This window comes from Lathamus discolor, chromosome 1 (genome assembly GCF_037157495.1).
Source record: "Lathamus discolor isolate bLatDis1 chromosome 1, bLatDis1.hap1, whole genome shotgun sequence".
NCBI classification, from domain to species: domain Eukaryota; kingdom Metazoa; phylum Chordata; class Aves; order Psittaciformes; family Psittacidae; genus Lathamus; species Lathamus discolor.
In genome coordinates, this window is record NC_088884.1 from 100,577,186 (window position 1) to 100,583,500 (window position 6,315).

Consider the following 6,315-nt stretch of genomic DNA (forward strand, 5'->3'; position numbering starts at 1 on the left):
TATTCACTTTTTGGACTAATACAGAGGAGAAAACCCCCATATATCATGCTGGGAAAACAACACGGCTTGCATGTGTATTTGTATTCATTTTTCAAACTATTTGTATTTCCTTTCACCCAGTGAGGGCTTAATGGTTTCACCATGAGAACTTGTCCCTTCACATGCAAATTCAGCATGCGGATAAAATATGACAAAATTTTCCACAAAGAAGAGATTGCATTTTATGCTGTGACATTTCTGTTCTTTTTTTCCTGGGATGCTAGACACTTTTAAAAGATAGAATAGGTAACTTTAGTATGGCAGCTTTCAGAGGGAAGTGTGCCTTTTTCAAAGTGAAAGGAAAATATTACAATAACTAAGAAAATAATTAATAATACTTAGCATTTTTAAACGCTTTCCTCCAAATGTCTCAAAAGCGTATGGCAAAGAGTAACCAACCCTGCATCTCTACCCTCCCCGCAAAAAAAAAAAAAGGATTTTCTGTAGCAAAGGGAAAGCTGGCGCCCGTAAGAGCGTGTACTTTGATGCGAATGTATAGATGGAAGCACACAGAAGCACTGAAAGCACACAGAAGAACTGAAAAGGTGCCTAAGCATCTGAGAGCCTCTTGAACAAGATCTGCCTAAGCGAACATCTCCAGGGAAGGCACATTCCTCAGTGGATCAGGGGCTCACGGTAGACAGTGGCATACAGTGGAGTTTTCTCGAGCTGGGGAAACCCAGGCGAGCACCTAGACCTGCTGGGAACCAGGTGGGGCCACCCCAAGCTCCCGCAAAAGGCAGCGCTGGGAGCAGGGAGAACAGGGCGTAGAAGAGCGTGCAGGGAGGGCAGGCACCTCTTGGAAGGAGAGACGTTCCAAGGCCGCCTACACAGCTCAGGGCACACGTGCCAGGTAACCCTCAAGGAAGAAAGGTGGGCACTTATCAGAGAGCAGACTGCAGCTCCGGCGAGGGGACCTGCACCATCTCTGTTGCTGGTGGCCAATGCCTTTGCTCAGATGGAGTGGCTGAAGGGGGTGCCTGCAGTGGAGGAGGGTGTGAGGCACTGGAACAGGATGCCCAGAGAAACTGTGGATGTGTGGCCCTGACTTTTGTTCACTTTGGCAGCCGTGCTCCCAGTGACCATGGCCAGGCCGATGAGGGTGGCTGGGGCGCAACCGCTGCCTGGTGGCTCCTGACTGGCCTTTCCGTGCTGCGTGTGAAGGACACCATGGCCTTGGAATTGTGGTTAGAACTTTAATCAGAAAGACCCGTTTTCTTAAGCAGTGCTTAACTGCTGCCTGGCTTTTCAGAGGCAGCAGCAGCACAGCACCTCCAGGATCCATCCCTGTCTTGGCCGCAAGAGTAAACAGGTGAGGATGTGTATTGTCTGAGATGCCAGGGATAAGACCTCGGATTCCTCTTCTCCTGCCAAATGATGGAGGGCTGCAACAGAAGGAAAGAGTGCAGAGCTGAAACCCACCAATCTGCAGAGACCCGCAGGCATCCCTTCCAGACCATGCCAGCCCCAGCCATCCCTTTCCCTGGTCAGGAGGCGCAGGCTGAGCAAACGGATCACCTGGAAGCTGCTGCTCAGGAATGCAACAAATGCCCCCGGGATGTTCCCTGGAGCAGGACAGGGCATGGCAGCACGCTGCCCAGGCTCTGTCCCCTGCCCCACCAGCCCCAGCACACACAGCACTGTCCCTGCTTACCCTCGCAGACCTCCATGAGCGTGTCCGCGCTGGTGTCCTTCAGGTACCGAGCGGCCAGCCCTGTCCAGAGAGCTCCGTCAGACCTGCAGCTGCCCAGCACGCTCCCGGCAGCACGGCCCCGCCTCTGCCGGTTTGGCTGCACCCCTTCCTCCCCTCAGCAGGGTGACCCCAGGGAAGGACAGGACCCAGGGGGAGGTGCCACTGAGCCCCGGTGCGAGGGCAGGGCGGGGAGCGGGAAGCACAGAGCCCCTGGCTGCACAGGCCCTGCACGGGGCGGTCGATGCTCTGCAGCCACAGGGCTGCTCCTCGCTGCCAGCGCAGCAGATGGGACTGGGGCCAGGCTGCCAAAAGAGGGACTTCAGGGGCCGCGGCTTACCGATGAACCTCACGGCTGCTATTCGCATGCTGATCTGAGCGTGCTGCAGGTAAAGCAGGCTCTGATGCATATATTCTTCAGCTCTGCTCTGCTCCTGCTCCAGCTGGAAAGAGCACAAAGGCACAGGGCTGACACAGACCTTCCCCAGTTGCCTGGGCCGGTTCCTCCTACCAGCACCCTACACCTCTGTCATGAAAGGAAGACTTGGACAACTCAATATGAGTTATCAGCAAGCTTCGTTTATTGCAAGTCTTAACACCTATTTATATGGTTTCTAACTAGGTCACACATATTTTGTTAGATACAATGTAGCTTTCCAAGGACACTGTTTATGGTTTCTAATCAGGTTATACATATTCTGCTAGATACAATGTAACTTTCCGAGGATGCTGTGTCCTTGGTGATGATTTGCTGTTCCATCCTCCCCTGGGTCTTAAACCTGCTGATTGTGGTGTTTACCACATTCCTGCTCCACCAGCTGCAGCATATCTATGTGACCCTTTTTGACAAGCCAATCCCCCACACACCTCCCCTTGTTCCTCAGACCATGTGCGTCTCCCAGCCAGGAGCCCTGTGGGGCTGAGGTTTGGAGATGGCTGCAGCCAGAGCAGGGTCTGGAGCTCCTGCGAGCCCCCTGTGCCACTGCCAGGGCCCAGATGGGCCTCCTGCAACATCCTGAGGGTGGGGAGGTGAGAGGAGCACCCCGTGTCCAGCCTGGGACTTGTCCTCACCAAGCGCTCCACAGTTCTCCATCTCTCCCCTGTCTCCAGGTGGTGACTGAGCCACTTCCATTTGAGCACCTTCCCAGCTGCACAGAGGGCTTCCTGAGAGGCCTGCAGAGGGGGACAAGGATTGGGGAGATTTTGGACAGGGCTTGGAAGCCAAAGAGCTGGCCCCCAGCTCTTGCAGGGACAGCTGGGAAGCCCCTGTGGACCCTGCTCTTCAGGCCTCGGTGGCCATGGACTGCTGCTGAGTCCTGCTGGACCACGTAGGCAGGTGTGGGAAATGTCCGTGTCAGCTGCTCCTGCCCTCCCTGATGCCCAGGCCACCCCTGCGGGCTCAGCACTGCTTAGGTTTGGAATCTGTACCTTGGCCACGCTCTCGATCTCGTCACTCATGTGCAACAGGAGTGGGACCAGGCTCCCCTGCACCTTCTTCTGCATCTGCCACTTGTCCTTCCAATCCACCATCTGTATTATGTCTTTGAAGAGGCAGATGGAGAGCTCTTGCACCTGGCTGGACTCCTGGTAGGGAGGAGGACAGGAGGACTTCAGTAACAGCTGCTCCCTGAGCCAGGGCATCAGCGTGGCTGAGGGGAGAGGCCTCAGGTCTCCCAGAGCCATCAGGCTGTCAGGGAGAAGCTGGGCTGGGCTGCAGAGACCAGAAGCCATCCCCACGACAGCGCGGGGGCATGAGGAGGGGCATAGGCCTGGGCAAGCGCTGCCAGGCTGTGCTGCTGGGCAGTTGTTCTTGCAAAGGGCCCATCAGTGGGACTCAGGTTTCCACAGCATCCTTACATCATCAAAGAGTTCAGGGAGCATCTCGGCCAGCTCCAGAGCAATGGAGCTGGCCTTCTTCTTCAAATGACCCATCACGTTTCCGAATATGAGCAGGGTCCTCATCTTGTTCTCGCTGTGGGCACTCTGCAGGGTCTTCATCAAGTCTGGCAGCATGACCCATATTTTCCTCGCCTGTAAGAAGCACAGAATTTCTTTCTTGTGAAGTGGTGAAAGACCACCCAGGCCAAACTGCTCTGGCCGTTAAGCACCAGCCTCCCATCCGGTTGCATGGACGGTGGCACAGGAATTCCTGCAGCAGCCTCCTGGCAGGCCTTGCCTGTGGGTGCACTGAGGGGATCAGGGCACGTGAGGGGACTTTGAGGGCATTGGAGCCGTCACCCCAGCTCCCGACTCCCAGCCCAGGTCAAGCCACCGCGTTCCCCACTGCCCAGCACCAGGCGGCCAGCACAGCTTCACTTGACTATGCCCTGCTCACCGAGTCAGGTGACTGTGACAGTGTGACGAGGCCTTGGAGCACCAGCGAGAACAGCCTTGGAGGCATCAGCTGCTTCTGGATTTTGTACACCTCAGCAAACATTTTTGGTGTCACATGGCTGGAGGCCAGCAGCTGAAACAAAGATGGCAGTGAGAGACCAGCCAAGCCTGCAGGGCTCTCTGCACAGTACAGCCCCTGGGTCCCACTGGCGGCTCAGGGCAAGGGCACCGGGGAAAGAGAGCCTGCTCTGGGGGACACTCAGCACTTGCGGGACACACCACACGCTTGTCTGTGCCGGCTCCGCCTGTGCAAGCAGAGCACTACCTGGGCAGACAGGGGCTTTGTGCACCCGCACCCAGACAGCGTGGCCCTGAGTGGCTGGCGCAGGGGAACCTGTTGCTGGGCTGGCCCTAAGGGGCTGTGTGACACAGAGGAGGTGACCGTTTGGGGCAGGTGGCAGGGGAGAGGGCCATGCCTGTTTTCCTGGAGAGGCAGGCACGGCCCTGAGCACAGGCAAGGACTGGGCTGGTTACTCACAGCCAAGAGCTGGATGCAGGCCTCCACTTTGTGGGAGTTGAATCTCCATCGCACACTCAGGTAGTAGAACCTGATGCTCAGCTCCCTCAGGACGTTCTCCAAGATGAGGCGCTGGGACAGCAGCACTTCCCACATGGCCATAGCAGCACTGCAGACGCAGAGCACTCTTGTCAGCAGGGCCACCTCAGCCACCACACGGTGCCTGAGCCAGTCCTGCAGCAGCCAGGCTGTCCTGCAGCCCTGGCCCTTCCCGACCCCTTGTTTGGAGTGCCCGGGTCCCAGCCTGGGCAGGCAGGAGGGGGCTGAGATAGTGTTCCCCATGGGGTAGGGAGGAACCTCGTGCAGGGACTCGGGTCTAGCTTGGCCATCTTTGGCTACTGCAGGCCTGGCTGACCCAGCAGGGCTGGAGAGAGTGGTGGGGTGCAGGGCCCTGCTCCTCAAGGGTGCCCTGTAGTTTTCTGTGGGCCTCCAGGCCCCTCTCTCCACATGGAACAAACCCACAAGGGCTGTGGGGGTCAGTACCTCTCACATGATGGAGAGAGACTCACAAGTCTCAGGATCACATCCGCTGGCCACAGCTCTGCCATCATTAGAAGCAGCTTGTCCAGGGTGTGCCAGGCTGACAGTGTGTTGATGTGTTCCAGGTTGTTGTAGATGCAGCTAACAACGACTGGCACCTGGAGGGCACACGAGTGAGGGTGGTGCTGCCACCAGACTGCAGCCATTCCCTCAGCTGCCACTGACATGGCCACCCTTCCCATCCTACTCTGCTGGCATGAAATGGCTTCAAGGTGCCTGAGGCACCTGGGTGAGGGAAGGCCCGATGTAGGGAGGAACAGTGCCTGAAAGGGCTCAAGGGCAGGGCAGCCAAAGGCTGCTTACCTCCGTCAGCCAGGAGTCGGGTTCTGTCATGGCCACATCCACAATGCTGATCAGTTCCTCCTTGTCACAAACGCATGAGTCTCTCATGGCCTCGATGGCCTTGAGAACGATGACCGTCTTATCAGGGGGATGGAGGTATTCCCCAAATGCCTGCGGGAGGAAGGAAGGCAGGGAAGACGTCTCACACCGAGTGCCCTGATAGTGCTGCTCAGCTGAGCAGTGAGAGCAGCTCTGGTGAGAGAGCCCACAGGAAAGCTGGCAGCAGGGGCTGCAGTTGTTGCGGGGTGGAGGATGAGAAGAGAGGGGCCCAGGGTGATGGAGGAGGGTTGGGGCCGTGGGCACGGTGTGCTGGCCCTGCAGAGAAGCAGGGCTTCCTGGTGGCCAGGAGAGCTGGAGCTGCAGCTGGGACACCGGAGTGCAGCCCTCTGGAGTCCCCGCTCCAGACCAGCAGCAACCCTCTCACCAGGGACAGTGAGACCATGCCAAGCCCGCTGGTTCTGGACCCCTTTGCTCACACCAGTCTCTTACCTTTACAATGCTCCTGGTGCTGCACAGGGAAAGCCAGGAGGGTTTCCCAGCTTCCCTTTTGCGTCCATACTGGGGATGCTTTACATTATCCTCTGGTGATGTCACGCCTAAACAAGAGGGGATCACAGAAGAGTCATTAGGACACAGCATTGATTACCATCAATGACGGCTTTGGCTAGGGGGACCGTGGAACAGCTGGGTTCTGAGGGGTCCTGAGTGGGAAGGAGAGCAGCACAGTGCTGGACTTGGGGTGAGCATTCAGCCTCTGCAGCAGAACGATAGCCGGGATGCTGTGGGAAAGCAG

The 6,315-nt window shown here is 57.2% G+C and overlaps 1 long non-coding RNA gene across 1 annotated transcript; it reads right to left on the reverse strand.

Annotated features, from left to right (window-relative positions):
- Positions 1-1,232: 1,232 nt before the first annotated feature.
- Positions 1,233-2,286, reverse strand: LOC136007283 (uncharacterized). Its single transcript, XR_010609582.1, has 3 exons — positions 2,070-2,286; positions 1,694-1,753; positions 1,233-1,424 (listed from the first exon to the last, which is right to left on the reverse strand). It is a non-coding gene; the product is annotated as an uncharacterized LOC136007283 (long non-coding RNA).
- Positions 2,287-6,315: the final 4,029 nt, after the last annotated feature.